This window comes from Meriones unguiculatus, chromosome 6 (assembly GCF_030254825.1).
Source record: "Meriones unguiculatus strain TT.TT164.6M chromosome 6, Bangor_MerUng_6.1, whole genome shotgun sequence".
NCBI classification, from domain to species: Eukaryota; Metazoa; Chordata; class Mammalia; order Rodentia; family Muridae; genus Meriones; species Meriones unguiculatus.
This window is the reverse complement of record NC_083354.1, coordinates 1,422,095-1,442,049: the sequence shown is the minus strand read 5'-3', so window position 1 is coordinate 1,442,049 and position 19,955 is coordinate 1,422,095. Positions and strand designations below refer to the sequence as shown.

The 19,955-nt window shown below is 40.5% G+C and overlaps 1 pseudogene; it reads right to left on the bottom strand.

Annotated features, from left to right (window-relative positions):
- Positions 1-1,043: 1,043 nt before the first annotated feature.
- Positions 1,044-1,167, bottom strand: LOC132654978 (small nucleolar RNA SNORA17; annotated as a pseudogene).
- Between the last annotated feature and the right edge of the window lie 18,788 nt (positions 1,168-19,955).

The following is a 19,955-nucleotide window of genomic DNA, read 5'->3' as shown; positions in this document are numbered from 1 at the left end:
CCTCCCTCATAGCTGCCCTCCACCCTTGCAACACCAACCCCCAAAGTAGAAAAAAAAAATCTTGTTGTGAAAGCTGTAGCGTGTCTCAGTGTGTCCCACCATCTACACTTTTGTCCATACTTCTTTGTTTACAAACGTTCAGTACAAGGACTCATTGGTCTGGTACAAGGCCTCTGGCTTCTGCTACTCTATCAATACTGGAACCTCCCTGTGTCTCCTCTCAGGTACCCTGTTGTTGCTCTGTCACCTCTGCCTCTGCCACCAGGAGGGAGAGGAAAGGAGGGTATTTCTCCTCATCCATGCCACCTCAGGGTAGATGAGTGATAGAGCTCTATCCTCGGGCCCAGCTCACCTGTATCTCCTGCAATGTATGGGGCCTACTGCAGCTGACTAGGGGTGGTGTTAGCTCTCTTGTTCTCATGCCCATGGTGCCATCTCTTCCATGATGCCCAGCTGAGAGGTGGGACCAGTTCTGTACAGCCGTGAGACATCAAGATGGGATGACAGCCCAGACCACAGATCTCCACCTGGCTTTTGCTGCAGGGCCGCTTGGACTCAGACAAACCAGGACCACACCATGGTCCCAGGTGGCATCACCGACTACTCATCTCAGGCTGTTCATCACTACCGTCAAGTCAAGTCTCCAGTTCTGCCTCTCTTCATTGCGCCCACATCCCTCTGTTTCCCGTTCTCTTTCTCTTCCATTTCTCCACCACTTACTTGCTCATTTAGTATTGTCCAGAGTCTGTGCTATAGTCCTGCTCATACTTGGTGGTGCCATCAGCTTGGGCATGGTCTGCTCCCCTAGTCCTGCATGGCACAGGACTGAACTCCCTGCCCATGTTCCATGGTTCCAGTCTAGTGGTCATGTCTAGCTTGCTCCTTGGGCAGCACACCCAGGTGGGCCCTCGTAAGGGTTGTCTGTCTCAGTCTTACTCCTGCACAGGGCCCTCAGTCCCAGGCAGGGTGATTCTAATCTCCAGCTTGCTACCAGTCCTAGGAGCCCATGCCCGGCACCAGACTGGTGGTCATCTCAGGCTTGCTTTTCCAGGGAATCATTCAGATGTTCACAGGTGGGAACACAGCATACACAGCCTCTTTCCTCTCTACCACCCACTGACACACATGTGACACAGCCGTCACACCTGCAACACCTCTAGGGGCAGATGTAATAGTCATTTTAAAAGAACAGTACACTAACTAACTGGAGAGCTAGTTTTACTACTGCGAAAGAGTGATTAAATTCTGCATTTGCCTTGAATGCAGCCAAGGGGGTTCTATGACGGGGCCAATTCATGTTGCAATTTTAGACCCTATCTTTCAGTTCTTAGTAAATTATTTATTCATATGTTCCTTTTATTCATTTGCCATTGGCCACCACATTCCAGTGTGTGAATCAGGTGCCAAAGTCTTGGCTTCTGCCTCCAATGAGCTCCTCAGATAGCTGCCTCCAGGAGACTCTGGGAGCTGCACAGCAGTGAAGTTCATTCACAGGAGCCTCTTTGCCCCTTTCTGCTTTCCCTGCAGCTGGATGCTAGCAGCCCTCAGCTCTCAGCATTCCCGATTGAAGACATTAGAAAAGTCCTACCCTTGCTGGTGTGTGTGTGTGTGTGTGTGTGTGTGTGTGTGTGTGTAATCTAACAGATTGAAAATACTCAAAAAAAAGTACTACTTACATTTATAAATAATATAACTGCTTTTATATAATATAATAATAATAATATAATAAAATTATAATAATATAACTGCTTGCAAGATCACTCCCTATACAGAATTGGTAGCCATATTTTTTGATTCTTCTGTTATATTTCTTTACTCATGTTTCATATACACATATTTTTAAAGGTACAGAAATATAATGAGTTCTTATCTCTAATTAACAGAAATTATCAATCATTCAACAAATGTGAATTAAATTGCTACTGTTGCTACTTCACATTCTCCTCTACTATAATTATATTTGTTCTTGCTTAAATATTATCCAGATATACACTTATTTCTAAATCTGAGCTCAAATATTGATAGCAGTTATGTCGATGATTATCTGTGTAACTGTAGGTAATTTCTCTGTGGGTCCTTATTTCTTTCTGTTAAAGATACAGAGACTATAATACTGTCTCTGTATTGCCAAATACAATAGCAATAAGTGCCTTGAACTGCTACATTGACATTCTAATTCCTAGTACCTCAGAGACTGCTTAGAAACAGAACTCTTAAATAATACAAGACCCTTCAGATGGCTGCTGATTCATGATGACTAGTGTTCTAAGAACATGAGGTAAGGACTCATGTGTGTATAAAGACCATGTGAAGTGACAGCCAGCCACCAACCAACCAAGGAGAGAGAGTAACATCAGGAAAAAGCACATCTGCAATACATGCTCTTGAACTTCTGCACCCAAGACCTGTGAAAAAATAAATTTCTAGTTTAAGCCATGCAATCTGTATTTTTTCTCCTTTTGTATTTTCAGTTTTATTGATTTCTACCAGTTTACACCATAAGCTGTGAATAATGATTCCTCTTTCTCCATAACCTTGTATTTGTTTTTTCTTTGCTTCTTTTAAATTTTTTAATTCACTTTACATTTTTGTTGTAGCCCCATCCCTCCTCCCCTCCCAGTCCCACCCTCCCTCACTATCCCTCTACCTTGCACTTTCTGAGGAAAAGGGGAGCTCCCTTTCCCAGCCAGGCCAGCTCATCAAGATGCACCAGGACTTCCCGCTGTGGCCTGGCAAGGCAGTCCAGCCAGGGGGAAGTGATCATAAAGCTGGCAAGCGAGTATGTGCCTGATGCAGTCCCCAGCTCCCTTACTAGAGTACTTAAGCCTAAGCTGCCCATCTGCTGTATCTTCATAGAGGGCCTAGGTCTAGCTCACACATGATCCTTGGTTGACGCTTCAGTCTCAGCAAGCCCCTCTGGGCCCCGGTTAGTTGGCTCTGTTAGTCTTCTTGTGGAGCTCCTGTCACCTCCAGGTCCTTTTCCCTTTCCTCCCACTTTACCACAAGACTCCCTACCCATCATGCAATGTTTGGCTGCCTCAGTATCTGTTTTGAGGCACTGACGGGTAGAGCCTACAAAGGCCACTTGGCAAATTGTTGCAAATGCTAACTGAGGCTCCTTGCTGTGAGGCCAATGAGGAATCAGCTTTTCCCCCAAAGAAACTAAAACTATAAAACACCTTCTTCGTGTAACAACATGAATTTTTAAAAATGCTTTGTCACACACTGGTTATCAGACAACATTGGCAAACTAAGACCTACAAGTAAGTCTTCCTGAGATTGCTTTGGAAGGCTAAGTCGTTAAGGCCAACCTTGAAGGGTACGAACTTAGTAATACATTTCGCTAGCGAACCATACTATATTCGAGTCTCTGAATCTTTGCTTGGATCCACCCGGGAGGTGAAATTTAGCAAAGCCATAGTGTTCTCTTATATTTCAAGCCAGCAACTAAAGCAATGGAAAGTATCCAGGTACCACACACACCTGGGTGAGGTTCACACTCCCTGAAATAATGTAGAAACTGTTTTTAGTTGTTTTTTCAAAAGCTCACCGTTCCTCATTTCCTAGTGGTCCCACTGGCAGCGGAGGTTTGACAAGTGATTCCCCAGTTGTTATACAGAGTATCAACTACAGCCTTCTGAGCACTTCAACTCCCCTGATCTAACAAGCTGATAAACGTTAAACAAAGGTGAGAAAACTAACTTTAAGACAAAGGCTTATAAATCTAAAGGAACAGGAGAGTGGCCTGAGGAAAGTTATGAGGGTGGTATTTTTCTTTTATTAACTGCTAGCAGGAAATAAGGCTTAAAGTATTGAAGAGACAATGAGGGAGAGAGGAAGAGAGAGCACAGAGATGGATTGTAGAAACAACACAGAGAGGTTAAAGGCTGCACCCTGAGAAACTGCTTTTAGTACTAGCTCTGTTACAGGTGACAGAAACCAGTCATCCAACATCCCCTGTGGTCACTGGTCCATATATTAATTTCTGTCCTGCCTTAATGAGGAAGAACACAGTGTTCCTCACATCCATATTATAACCTTTGAATGACAAATTAAGGATTTGATGGTCATTCCCTAAACTATCTCTGGTCATCTTGGTTTCAGACCTTCCCCACATCATGACTCCCCATCCCTGGTGGCAAATGCTGTAAGGAGCATCAGTGATGATGGGATAAGTCAACAGTTTGCATCCTATTGTTATTGCATGCCACATAGAAATACAGGAACGTTCCAAGGAAGGGCTTCAAAGAAGGACCCTTTGCATTAGGTCACTATGGTAACAAGACAGGCTCTGTTGACTGGTCATTTAATAACTTCCATAGCACTCGACTGCCTTCTAGTGAAATACTTCATTTCATTTGCCCATAATCCATCCCCTCTCCTGCCCATCACACCTTTAATAACCTCACATCACATCCTCATTAATCTTTCTCCCTCTACATCATAGAGCTTTATATTTTAATATTAGAGCCAGTCATCTTGTTAGCTTGATTTATTGTTTTCCTCTTTTGGAAAGTTCAAACTCTGTTTCTATGTACTATAAATAACAAAGCCTGGCTTGGATTGAATAACAAAGCTGTAATTCAGACTTGGGGCTTTGCTGCCATTCCTAAGGCTTCAGCCACACCCCTGGGGATGTGATGTCAGCAGAGGCTGGTGACTGAGTTACAGCCCTGCAGTCAATCAAGGCCTTATGCTATTCCAGGTATTTCCATAAATGACAAGTTATTAATGCTTCAAAATGAAAGTCAGAAATACAGTAGATCACACGCTAGTTAATGAGGACACTCATTTCTTTTTCCTGCTTAATTAGATAGGAACCTTTATTATTATTATTATTTTACTTTTTATAGAAACAAAATAAATAAGAAAATTTGGACTATTCAAGCTTTATTAATTATGATGATTGTTACTATTACTTCAAATATTGTACAACATTCTCTACAAGCCATACTAGCTTTTAGTGAACTAAAAAAAAGTAAAAAAAAAAAAAAAAGAACAAAGGGAGGGATAACAAGAAAGAAGAAAGAAAAGAGATTGGAAGGGAGAGAGGTAAGAAAGAAGGGAAAAGAGAGAAGAGGAGAAGGAAGGGGAAGAAGGGAGGGAGGAAGGAAGGTGGGAGAGAGGAGAGACAGAAGAAATGATGGGGAGGGAGATAGGGGAGATGCTATACTAAAGTTTTAATCACCTCAATACTAGAGACTGTTAAACGGCTATGGATATGAAAATTTGGAAAACGACAAAGTAGAAATCAAACAAATTCTGAGACTTAAGATATAAAAGTCAAGTGAAGACATATCTAGATCATTCATGGCACATGAAAACAGATCGCAGGCTAGAAAATGCTAGAGTCCTCAAATATGACCCATTTTGTTTTCTTAAACATTTGATTTTTTAGGACAACAGTGAGAGACCAAAAAGGTAAATTAGCAGCTATTATTAAGACCTAAAGTAGGTACTGTAAAGAAGTTTAGTAATGCCCTGAGGGGAAGAGCCACCTCACTGCATTCTTTCCCCATCCACTAGAGATAACAGTTGCTAGGAAACTGGCCCATCCCCCTAGGGAGGGACACCAGGTCATGGTCTGGGCACCTTCTTATAGCCAATCAATTCAAAATGTAGCATTTTGACCAATAGATGCTTGCCAGGCAGGAATCGCCCCTGCCTTGGGCATGCTGGGAGGGACCAGAATCTATATATCATGTAACTAACCTGGGTGCGGCGCGCTCAGCTCACCGAAGGCGGTGGGTGTTGTGGGCCCAAGCTGCAGCTTGTAATTTACAATAAAAAGACCCTCATGTGTTTTGCAACGGAGTCGATTCCTGTAGATCTTTTGGGGGCTTGCGAACTGGGTATAACAACAGGCATTAGAAAACACTCAGAAATATGACCAATCTGCTTTATTTATAGGAAAAGCTCACCTGAAAAACTGCCATTATTCTAGGCAGGGATGGGGTGGGGGTCATGGGTTCTTAATCGTAGCTCCTTTGACAATCTGATGAAAGCTGAGTGCCTTTGCCCTAGACAAAGGACAACACCAAAAGCTCTCCTCTATCTATCTATCTATCTATCTATCTATCTATCTATCTATCTATCTATCTATCTCTATCTCTCTGCCTGTCTTTCTCTCTCTCTCTCCATGTCTCTCTACCTGTCTTTCTCTCTCTCTCTATATATATATATCAATTTCATATATTTCAAAGGATTCATGATGTCAGGATATGAACATTTGCCCAATGGAGTAAACTCTGTTTTAAAAAGCAAAAACCCTGCCCTCTATTTTCTACCGAGGGTATACCTCAGTTGGATAGGAGGAGTGAATGCAGGTGCTCTGTTATACAAAAGGTCAGGTACAGTCCATAGTACTACATTATGAAAATCAAAATAGCTAGAAGAGAGATTTGAGATGCTTGAAATGTCAGATAATCACAACATGGTAATTGAACAGTATACTATGAAAAAGTGCATCAATATCACAGCACACCTACAAAAATGTACAATTATTAACTGTCGACAGAATCACCTCATACTTGATACAGAGGCTAGGTAAAAATCTATTTTCCATGAGGAGTTAAACTTTGTTTAGTGTATAATACATTCTAGAAGCAAATATATCTCAATTCAAAGCACACAATACTTGCTAGAGTCTACTGAATGCACCTCCTGATCAATATTATAAACATGCTCTTGATAAGAAAGTTAACATAATCATATAATAACTAGCATCTTTTTTTGCTTGTATTTATCTTTTTAATATTTTTGGCCATCTATCATTGTGTCATCTCAATTTGCATAGAGTTGTACAAGTCTGTAGAATTTTACCAAAGGGTTTTAAGCATTAGAATTTTATTTGGACTCTTTCTTTTTAAACCAGAAATGTTTCCTATGTGCCATCATCATTTCTTGGTGTCACATTTCATTATGATGACATGCTTTTCTGGATCAGCATTTGCCAAAAGATTTTTTTTTCTGAAACTGATTCTCCAACCAAGGACCATACATGGATATAACCTAGAATCCCTGCTCAGATGTAGCCCATGGCAGTTCAGTATCCAAGTGGGATCCCCAGTAAGGGGAACAGGGACTGTCTCTGACATGAACTCAGTGGCTGGCTCTTTCACCTCTCTCCCCCTCTCGAGGGAGGAACAACCTTGCTGAGCCACAGAGGAAGACATTGCAGCCAGTCCTAATGAGACCTGATAAGCTAGGATCAGATGGAAAGGGAGGAGGACCTCCCTTATCAGTGGACTTAGAGAGAGGCAGGAAAGAGATGAGGGAAGGAGGTTGGAATTGGGATGGAATGAGGGAGGGGGCTACAGCTGGGACACAAACTAAATAAACTGTAATTAATATAAAAAAATAAAAATTTAATTTAAAAAACTACAAAAAAATAACTAGCATTTTTATGGCCAGTATTATATTCAAATAAATAAAAGAATAATTATTGTTATTTTCGTAACAAAACCACACATAATTAAAAGCAGTCTTATTGTCCTTTGTGCAATCAGAAACTAAATGTACTCATTAGTCAATCTAATGTTAGTAATTTAGATATGTAATTTTGAAAGGGTGCATAATACTACATAATGGCTATTGCTAACTTATTCACTCATATTTGTATGCTCAGAGGCAAGGGAATTAGTGGTTAGGCCATAATTGCCTTTACCCAGCTGTTCTTTCAACATCACTACTCCTCTATATCAGCTGCTGGTGAAAATGCCCAGTCTCATTTTATCCCTTTGCTCCAGTGTCCTTATTTTGACACACCTCCATTTATATAGTCAGTAGCATCTTGAAAGTGATTGTGCCAGAGGGCAGTTCTTCCTATAACCTTGGTTAGGTAGCCTAGACCAGGTTACCAGTCAGACACTGTTCCCCTTCTTAGCCCAAATTTTGACAACAGAAGTCCTTCGCATCTTCTTTTGCTGTGACTCACAGGACAGCAATACCTGGATTTCTTTTTTTTTTTTTTTTTAACTTTTCCTCCTTCACTAAGGCTTGGATTCATAAGCTTTAATGGCCACTAGCTACACCACTCATAAACAATCTCGGCTTAAAATAACTGGAAGACATTCCTGTGACAGGAATGTCCCCACCCAGGAAATGTCAAAGATAATCTAGAATCATCCCAGCTGAGACAGTCCCAATCTCTACAACTGACCAAACTTAGGGACATTCAGGGGCATCCAGACTGTGTCCAAATGATCCAAGGTCCTGCCCCCGCTAGGTTAACATTAGCCTACACTTTATTTTGTACTGTTCATAAAACCTCACATAGAATATTTATGTGTTATCTTACTAAAGCTTTACAAATCCAGGAATTTTCAGATCTAGAAATATAGATTCAGAAATCTAGATTCAGCAATCTTCATTTTGGGGATACATATAAAAACCCAGAGGCAAGAAGTGGAGACTTTTACATTGCCTCAGCATATACAAAATAGCTTACAATGAAAATTCTTCCATCTTTTCTACTCCTTTTCCATTCATCTTTTTTTCAAAACTATAGCAATTTATCCTATATTTTGAAATAATAGAACTAGAGAACCATTTCCATAAATATTCTCACCTAAAATGGTATTTTAGATGAGTTTGAAAACCAAACTTCTTTTGGTTTTCAAAGTATATTATACATGTGTTTTTCCAGTACCATTCATATTTCATCCAAGTGTAATACAAATAAAAATATTAACTGAATTTTAAAATCATAATGTTAATAATAGGGAAGTTATCAAAAAAATAAGTTCAGTCTTCAAATACCAGAAATAATAAAAGTTCAAAAACCATCAAGATTTTAAAATTTGGGGACAATACTTCCCCAGGAGATAAATCCCAAGCTTTAGTACTCAGAAAGATAACAACTAATTATAGATAGAAACTTAAAAAACAGGACTCTAGGGATCAAATTCCTTTATGAAAGGTAACAAGAACATCAGCATAAATCTCTTTCTGTCTCCATACTCCTAACCTAAAGTTACTCTCACTGATGACAAACATAAGAACCTAAATTTATACTAAACATGTTGTCAAAAAAGCAAACAAAAACCTCTAAACCAAAATTCTAATTTAAATGGTCTCTGATGGTAGTGCCCTGGTACCCAACGGAGGCAAAGAAACGTCTGCTCCAGAGGGTGCCCTTTACACAGAGGACATTGTAAAGGTCACATGGGTGTGCCCAATCAGAGGACATTCACCATTAAAGGAAACAGGTCACTATGAGAATGCGTCAGCAAGGAAGAAAAAAACTCTGGAGCCTAGAGTTGTATAAACAAGATTACAAATACAGAAACGATTAGTCACAAAATACTAAATATCTTTGACAAAAAAGAAAAGGAGGAAATGTAACAGGATTACCAAAATTTTATCAAAATTGGCAATGCATATTTGAAAAGGAATCAGAAAGCCTTTTCCTAAAGGGTGTGTGTGCACACATGTGTGCATTCTTTGGATTCTAGAGTTTATGTATGTTGCATAAATGTACTTAAAAGGTTATATTTACTGCACTGAGTATATATATGAAATGAGAAACTCATCTAATGGGTTATGTAGATTCCAATTAAACTCAAGTAAAGAGAAATATTCATAAACTGAAGGATCGATCTAAAGAAAAATTCATAGAATGTTGTATGGCAATGAAAAGATATTTTTTAAGGAAGGAAGAGAAATCAAGAGACAGAAGTTAGGCTTATGAGTTCTAACAGATCACAACTCAGAATGCTGGAGAGAAAGTAAGGGGAACACAGCATAGAGTATCTTACTTAGCTTTAAAAAAATCATTCCTCAGTTTTACTATTCTTATCAATTCCCACTCAGCATAAATAAAGCATTTATCATAGTCAAATGGATAGTGCTAAAGACAATGACACATTAAGAGCCAGAGAGAGGAACTAAGGAAGAAGCCTACTGATACTTCATTGGCCCAATGAAAGGTTAAACAGTGTAAGATTTGGAGAGAAGAATGGACACATACATACATACATGACAAAATAAGTATGGTGATGTTAATGACAAAATCTAGCTGGCAGGTACATGGTACTCATTGTGATATTCTCTCTATCTCTGTTTGAAAAACCATTGTATGATATTAGAAAATATGAAAAACATAAAGAATAAAAAGATTATGTGGACAGGAATCACAATCATTAATTCATTTTCTTTATCTCAAAAGAAACCTGAAATAGCCCAGGTGATGGCTTTAGAATGTGTAAAGGGAATAGCAGGCAGCTTAGGATCTTACCTACAATGAACCCATATACAAACCAGCATGAAAAGACTAAAACACTTTTTGGGGAAAGGGGAAGAGTTTACAGTAGAAAATTCTCCAGGAAAAAGAAAAACAATTTCTGTTTTATCTATGATATACTGTACCAAAAAATAAAAAATTCAAGATTCCCCCTGTGTTGCAGCAATTAGAAAAGCTGTGCTCTGATTCCGCAGCTACATGTAAGAGACACCAGCAGTTAACTAGCAAGCCTGTTAGTTCTAAATCTTTCCGGTTTAGAAAGATATTTGGAAGCAAGGCCCAAATGAGACACTGCAATTGATGACTTCAACAGAGTGGGGGAGACATTACCAGATGGTAGAAATTTCAGAAAAAAAAATACTGTTGGTTTAAAATACTAATACTGTTGTTTAAAAGCTGTGGTTCTGGATATATAATATACATATATATATCCTGCAATCCAGAGACGGTAAAGGACTTGACAAGTGCTTGAGAAACATGGTGAAGAGAGAGGATCTCTTGTCCTGGCCTTGTAAGAATCTGCCCTGTGTGAGCAAATCAGAAACAGCAGTTGCGTTTGTTGTAGATACAGATGGTGATGACACTTTAAACTCATGAACTGTGATCAGTCACAGCAGTGACAGTGAGAATAGCCACAATTAGGATGCTTGTGTCATTATGAGGATGTGACCGATGAAATGGGACGCAGGGCATCATGGGACATGAAGACAAGAAACGATGCCAGATGAGCTGATGAAAGAAGAGGCTGCTATGAATGAAAGCCAGGCGGGAACCATCCTCAGAGTTGCACCTGGCCACAAGACACCCCCAGATCAAGAGTCATGCTGACGGCTAAGAGATGAGGAGTTAGAAACAGTACCAGAAGCAGCACTGCATATAAACATGGATTTGTTACATGTGTTTTCTCATAAGTAATTTTTTTGTCATTTTATAAGCTGCAGAGGAGAAATGTTCTGCCATTTTCAAACCTTTTGTTGTAATCACAAAATGCTATGTAAAGAAAATCCTTCTGTGATTTCTACAAAAAGTACCTCTATTGGGTAGCTCCAACCGAGTGTGATTATAACTGTGGATGTTGACAATAGTAGAGCAGGACCAGCCCGAAGTTCTTCCTGTCTGGATGAACGGTATGTTATTGTGTGCTTAAGATCTGTGTCCAGTAACTAATTTCTTTACTGTTCTTTCTGCTTTTCCACCAATGCCCACTAAAATTTTACAAACTCAGAATTTTGAAAATGATCCAATTCTTTAACTAGGTCCTACATTTTCTTTTCTTTCCTTGTTATTCTTCTGCCATTATATCCTGACCACAGTTTCCCCTCCTCCCCCTTCCCTCAGTCTCTTTCCTTCATCTCCCCTCTTCCCCAGATACTCCATCCCTTTACCTCCCCTCAAGAAAGAGCAGACCTCCCGGGGACATCAACCAAACACAGCATAACAAGTTACAATAAGACCAGGCACATACCATCACATCAAGGCCGGACAAGGCAACCCAAAAGGAGGTAAAGGGTTCCACAAGTAGGCAAAAAGAGTCAGGGATAGCCCTTCTCCCATTCTTAGGATTCCCACAAAAACACTCAGCCATAACATAAGTGCAGAGGACCTAGGTCAGACCCCTGTAGCTCCCTGATCTCTGTGAGCCCCCACTAGTCACAGTCAGTTGATTCTGTGGCCTGTGTTCTTAAGTTCTAGTGGTGTCCAGCACTCCTCTGATTCTTATGATTCTTCCTCCCCCACCTTCACAGGGCTCCCTGAGTTCTGCCTAATGTTTGGCTATGGGACTCTGCATCTGCTTCTGTCAGTTGCTAGACGAACTTCTGCTCTCTTTGATGACAAACCTGCTAGGCTCTGGTCTCAGAATGCTCTGCAGGCAAGGACAAAATACAGGTCAAAGGTTTTGTGGCTTGGTTGGTGTCCCAGTCCCTTCATATGAGGCTTTATCTGGTTACAAAAGATGGCTGGTCAAGCCTGAAGGTACCTGATAAGCTAGGATCAGATGAAAGGGAGGAGGTTGTCCCCTATCAGTGGACTTGGAAAGGGGTAGGGAGAAAATGAGGGAGGAAAAGTGGGATTAGGAGGGAATGAGGAAGAGAGATACAGCGGAGATACAAAGTTAAGAAACTGTAACTAATATTAAAAAAATAAAAATTAATTTAAAAAAATCAGATGGTTGGTTCAGGCACCATGTCCTCTATTACCAGGACTCTGCTAGTATAGTGTTATTCTCGTAGATTCCATTGCAAATCTCAAATGGCCGAGAAACACTTAAAGAAATGTTCAATGTCCTCGGCTGTCAGAAAAATGCAAATCAAAACTACTTTGAGATTTTATCTTACAACTGTCAGAATGGCTAAAATCAAAAATACAAGTGGCAGGTCATGCTGGTGACAATACGAAGCAAGGAGAACACCCCTCCGCTGCTGATGGGAGTGCAAACTTACACAGCCACTTGGGAAGTCAATATGGCAGTTTCTTAGAAAATTGGGAATCAATCTACTCAAGACCAGTTATAGGCTGGAGAGATGTTTCAGAGGTTAAGAGCACTGGCTACTCTTCCAAACATCTTGAGTTCAATCCCCAGCAACCACATGGGGGCTCACAACCATCTATAGCGAGATCTGGTACCCTCTTCTGGTATACCGGTGTACCTGCAGAGCATGTATACATAATAGATAAATAAATCTCAAAAAGCATGACCCAGTTATACCACTCCTGGGCATATACCCAAATAACACTCCATCATACCACAAAGACACTTGCTCATGTATGTTCATAGCAGCTTTATTCGCAACAGCCAGGAACTGGAAACAGCCTGTATGCCCCTCAAGGGAAGAAAGAATAAAGGAAATGTGGCACATTTACAGAATAGAGTAGTACTCAGCTGGTAAAAAACAATGACATCACCAGGCAGTAGTGGCACGTGCCTTTCATCCCAGCACTTGGGAGGCAGAAGCGCATTTGCACAGCACTTGCCTAGCATGCACAAGGCCAAGATTCGATCTTCAGCACAGAGAAAAGAAAGAAAATTTTGCTCCTGGGTTCATATATTAACTTCATCCATGCAGAGGACTCTGACACCGAAGGTTTTAAGTGTCTTGACTTGAGGTCCTCATGAGAAGCATTGCGGGTTCCACATCATTAGTGGCTGGATAAGATGGCAAAAGGGATTCATTGGAAGGATAGTTAGTCCTTAGGATGGAATATTTATTGTATTTGTGCTCGTGATTGTCCCCCCAAATCTCAACTGGTTAACTAGTCTTTGTGGAGTACACTTGGAGGTAAAAAATGCTGGTTTTAACACCATGACTTTAACGACAAGAATGAAATGTTGACTCCTCTGAATTTGAAATTTGAGACATAAAAGGAAATCCTCTCTGAACACTCACCCTTGAGACATCATGAAGAGTGGAGGATGTTTCCAGGTAAAATCTGGGGCTGGGGGTGGGGGCTCCCTTAGGCAGCAATGAAACACGGTGTGAAAGGGTGTGCTGTGAGTTTGGAATCCCACCATACTACTTAGCACATGAAGGTAGATCAAATGATGAGTCACAGCCTCTGGTGTGAGCGGACCTGTGGAAATCCTTCTCAAGTAGGAGCTGGCTTTAGTCTCAGCTTGTTGGTTGCACATAAGAAGAAATCCCAATGAGACACTAGTTGGTTTTGTCATATGCCCCCTGGATTAGCAGTAGTGACAACCATGGCAGTTGACATATGAAGATTCATATATATATACATATATATATATGTATTATCATATATACACATATATATCAACCACTATGTACATGTATACATATATACATATGTGACTGTATGTGTGTATATATCACTGTGATGTAAATATCCCAGTGGGTAAGGGAATGGCAAGCACAGTTTTAAGAGTGACGCTCCTGCTGCTTGGTCCCCAGGCTGGCGCATTTGGGGGGTAATAGTAACTGTAAGAGATGGGATCTGTGAGATATTTGAGGTCACTGGAATCCCCGTCTACTCCTATGCTTACTTCCTGAGCATTTCCCACTACCAACCACCCCCACCATGTTGTCCTACCCCATCTGCAACCCAGAAGCAATAGGTCTGCTGAGCATGGACTGGAGTCTCCAAAATTATGAGAAAAAAAAATACATCCTTTTTTTAAATTTTTTTATTTAACTTTTATTAATTACACTTTATTCATTTTGTAACCCCCCATAAACCCCTCCCTCTTCCCCTCTAGGTCTCCCCTCCCCCCTTTCTGCATGCATGCCCCTCCCCAAGTCCATTGATAGGGGAGGTCCTCCTCTCCTTTCTGATCTTAGTCTATCAGTTCTCCAAAATTACCCTGTTTGTACTGTAAACAATGAACCTGTTGTAGGTATATATGTGTGTGTGTGTTTAATTCACTTTGAAAAATATCACTCTGCAATTAATCACAGAAGATGTTTTGAGCCCTGGAATACATTTTGGCCACATTTAATGACAGTTTTACACTCTAGCCTAACAAAGTTACCAATTTAATTAGAAAGGTGGTTGTGCATATATATTAAATTATAAATGGGTATCAGTATCTTAGACATTAAGATATTTGTTTTATTTTTAATCTCAACCAGTACCCTTTAATTTCTACCACAACCTTGAAAATACAATTTGTCTCTATAATAAAATTGTTCCTATATTACAGAAGAAGGAAGCAAACCAAAGGTAAGCCACTTATCCAAAGTCACACAGAAGAGAAACTACAGAATCGAAATTCCCAGGCATCATAGCCTTCGCCCCTGAACCGCTCCGATCCTGGGATTTCTGCTGCTGCGCCTTCACCAGTAGCCTCTCCTGGACTTTCTTCAGGGAGATTCCAAACCTGCCACACACTGCCAAGCTCCAGATGCTACCATGATTATTTCATGCCTTCGGAACTACTAACACGTGAGAAAACCTTACATAGTATCTGCTATTCTCCTCTGGACCACAACTTCTGTGTATTGACACTGAGGGAATACATCCCAAAAGGTTCTTTCCCAGTGATGATGATCTTTTTTAATATAATTTTTATTTATTACAATTTACTCTTTGTATCCCAGCTGTAGCCCCTCCTTCATCCCCTCCCAATCCTTCCTTCATCTCCTCCCATGCCCCGTCCCCAGGCCACTGACAGGGGAAGAGCTCCTTCCCTTCCATCTGACCTTATCCTATCAGGTCTCATCAAGACTGTCTTTCAGTCTTCCTCTGCGGCCTGGTAAGGCTGCTTCCCCCCTCAAGGAGAGGTGAGCAAAGGGCTAACCACTGAGTTCATGCCAGATACAGCCCCTATTCTCCTTACTAGGGAGCCCACTTGGAGACTGAGCTGCCATGGGCTACAGCTGTGTCTAGGTATCTTCATGAATGATCCTCAGTTGGACTATCAATCTCAGAAAAGACCCTTGAGGCCATGTCTTTTGGTTCTGTTGCTCTCCTTGTGGCACTCCAGAGCCTTCCAGGTCTTTCTTTCATAAGATTTCCTGCACTCTCCCCAAAGTTTGGCTATGAGTCTCAGCATCTGCTTTAATACCCTGCTGGGTAAAGTCTTTCAGAGCCCTCTGTGGTAGGCTCCTGTCTTGTTCCCTGTTTTCTCCCTCTTCCAATGTCTATCCTGTTTGACTTTTTTAATGAAGACTGAGCTTCTTACCCAGGGTCCACCTTCTTGATTATCTTGTACAACCACTTTGGAAATCAGTCTGGTGCTTTCTCAGAAAATTAGCAATAGTGTTAACTCAAGATCCAGCTATACCACTCCTAGGCATATAGCCAAAATATGTTCAAGTAAGTATACAACAAAGACATTTGCTCAACCATGTTCGTAGCAGCTTTATTCATAATAACCAGAATCTGGAAACAACCCAGATGCCCCTTAACTGAGGAATGGATACAGAAATTGTGGTACATTTGCACAATGGAATACTACTCAGCAATTAAAAACAAGGAAACCATGAATTTTCAGGCAAATGGTAGGAACTAGAAAAGATCATCCTGAGTGAGGTATCCAGAAGCAGAAAGACACATATGGTATATACTCACTTATAAGTGGATATTAGACATATAATATAGGATAATCATACTAAAATCTATACACCTAAAGATGATGGTCTTTTTCAAATGACAGCTAATTTTTCAGCACCAGAAGTCAAAGACCATGGATTTTTATAAACTTTTTTATTTTATTTTTGGAGATTATAATATATACATCATTTCCCCTCCCCCTTTGTCCTTTCAAACCCAGCCATATATACTCTTTCCTGCTTTCTTTCAAAATCACGGCCTCTTTTCTCATTAATTGTTATTACATACATATATGTAGTCCTAAATACATAAATACAACCTTCTCAGTCTATACAGTGTTACTTGTATGTATATTCAGAACTGACCCATTTAGTGCTGGATGATCAATGGGGATGCTCTTCACTACAGAAGACTATTTTTCCATGCTCTCAAAATTTTTTAGTTGTGTGCAGATTTTTTTTTTTTTGAGAGACCTCATGGGCTTTTCTACATTTACTCTGGCATGTCTGTTGTTGTTTTCCTTGTTCATTTCATGTTTAAGGCAGTCATGTTGGTAAGACTTTATGGGTGTAACTTCTGACTATCCTAGGAGACACAAATTCACAGCAAACCCCTTTATCCCCTGGCTCTTCAAATCTTCCTGCCCCTTCTTTTGCAATGATCACTGAGCCTTAGATACTGGAGTTGTATGGTAGATATATGCATGGTACTGGGCTCCACAACTCTGCATTTTGATTGGTTGGCATTTTCTATAATGGTTTCCGTCTTTTGCAAAGAGAAGTTTCCTTGATGAGGACTGAGGATTACACTTACCTGTGGGTAAAGAACAAATATTAGAATGTACTTAGAGATAATGCTGGTTTAGTGAAGTGATGGTTGTAGGGGGGTTTGGGTTTTGTTATTGTTTCGGTTTGGGTTTTTATTTTTGTTTGGTTGTTGTTGTTGTTTTTGAAGCTCCATGGCTTCACTAGCCTGGACAGTTGACTACAATTCTTTTGGTGAGCAGGTCTCAAGTCCAATTTAGAGAGCTACAGGTTATCACTAATATATGTACCACTTGTGCCTACTTAAGGTTAACATACCATGCTGGTCCTTATTGTATTTCATAGGTGTCACACCTGATGTAGTTGTTTGAATAGGAATGGGTCCCATAGACTCACATGTTTGGCCCATAGGGAGTGTTAATATTAGGAGGTGTAGCCTTGTTGAAGTAGGTATGACCTTATTGAAGAAACTGTGTCACTGTGGGGGTGGGTTTGAGGTCTCATATGCTCAAGTGTTGCTCATATGCCCAGTATGGCTCAGTCTTTTCCTTCTGCCTACAGATCAAGAAGTAGAATTATCAGCTCCTTCTCTAGCACCTGCATGCTGCCATGCTTTCTGCCATGATGATAATAAACTAAACCTCTGAAACAGCCACAATTAAGCTTGCATGGAGCCTTCTGGTAAAATCTACTCCTCAGGAAGGAGGCTTCTAATTCAGTTCCTAACCAGGGGCCTCTGGTCCTGTGTCTAACTGTGTGGTGTCTTCAGCAATAAAGTGATTATTTGGTTTATACATTCCACTTTTGAAGGACAATAGCAATTGCCTGCAAGGTTTTGAGAGTCTCTTGGCAAACTGACCAGCAACTCAAAAGATGGCTTCTTGTGTCTGGTATTAGAACTTCTATTAGATGGTCTTTGGCTTTTGGAAGGAGCATTGTCAGCTCAGATAGGAAATTTTATTTAAATTACGCATGTATATTTATACATAGACTTATAGGTTTTCTTGAGTGGAGAGTTAATAGCATGATCCCTTATAACATTTCAGACATCCTTACTGTTATTTTACCTTCTATTTTTCTCTTCGATATTTATACTCCTTTCTCCTTCTAATTAGAGATCCTTGGTTTTTTTTTTTTTCCATTTCCTCCATCAGATCACTTATACCCTGCTATTCCCTTCTCTTCTGACCACCAATAGGCAATGATCCCTTTTTTACTTTCCTGAGAAATCACAGATTCTTTAATTAATTAATTAATTACAGTTTACTCACTTTGTATCTCAGCTGTAGCCTCCTCCCTCTCTCTTCTCCTCCCATGCCCCTTTCCTTCCTCCCCCTCTCACATCCACTGATAGGGGAGGTCCTCCTCCCCTTCCATCTGACCCTAGCCTACCAGGTCTCATCAGGACTGATTGTATTGTCTTCCTCTGTGGCCTGGTAAGGCTGTTCCCCCCTGAGTTCCAAATAATTCCATAAATTTCCTCTAGACATGTTTATATCTCTCATATAACTGTACTGCTTTTATGGTACCAGTTTCTGTTCTAGTTTGTGTTTTGATGCTATGATAAACATCATGACCATAATCAACTTGGAAGAGAAGAGGGTTTATTGGGCTGACACTCCAACACCACAGTTCATCACTGAGAGAAGTCAGAGCAGGAATTCAAGCATAAACTGAAGGCAGGAACTGAGGCAGAGCCAATGGAGGTACACTGCTTACTGGCTTGCTCTTTTCAGCATGCTCATCTTGCTTTCTCCATCTGCCCAGAAGGGGTACCCAGAATGGGTTGAGTGCCACCCCCGTAGGCCCCATGATGGGGGTAATTTCGCAACTGAAATCTCTTTTCCCAGGTGTCCTAGTTTGTTTGGTTTTTATTGCTATGATTAAAACACCATGATCACTAATAATCTGGGGAGCAGAGGGCTTATTTGGTTTACACCTTCCCATCACAGTCCACTGCTGAGGGAAGTCAAAGCAAGAACCTGGAGGGATAACATGAACCTGAAACAGAACCATGGAGAACTATCTACTGACTTGCTCTCAGGCTCATATTAAACTAGCTTTGTTGTGCATTTAAGGACTGACTTTCCAGGGATGTCTCTGCCCAAAATGGTCTAAGCCCTCCCACATCAATCATTAATAATAATAAAAAAATGCCCCACTGATATGCTCAAAAGCCTATTGAGGCACTTGCTCAATTGAGATTCCCTCTTCCCAGGTGACTCTAGTTTGTACTTGACAAAACTAACCAGCAAAACAGGTCAGAGGAAGAAGCTAAGAGCTGGGAATGAGAATCCCTTGGGAGGGGGAAGGATAAAGCCTTAGAGGCAGAAACAAGGCCTGCCTGGAGGTCAAGACACTGAAGAAACCCCAAGCTGATCAAACAAAAATGAAAATGCTGGGAAACTGACTAAAAGGTAATCAGATCAGGCCAGGGTAGATATGCCAAGGAAGGAACTTGGAGTTTTAACTCACTTTGTATTTCCAAATAGAGCCAGCCCTATTTGGAATCTAGCCCAAATCTAGCCATTCTGTATCTGTGAGTTCAACTAAATATGTGTGGAAAGTATTTTTGATTAAAAATTCTGCCTGTACAGAACATGTTTTGACTTTTTTCTTATAATAATCCTCAAAGCAATATGGTGTAATAACTACTTTCATAGCATTTAAACTGTAGTAGAAATTATAATTAATCTGAGGATGGTGTTGAGGGGCTGGAGAGGTGTCTCAGTGGTTAGGAGCATATGTTTTCTGGCAGACTTGAGTTCAATTCTCAGACCTACACGACAGCTCACAACTGTCTATAATTCCAGTTTCAGAAGATCCAATACCCTATTCTGATCTCCTCAGGCACCAGGCACAAATGTGGTACAGACAAACATGCATACAAGACACTCAAACATAAAAAATAAGATTTCTTAAAAATACATAAACATAGT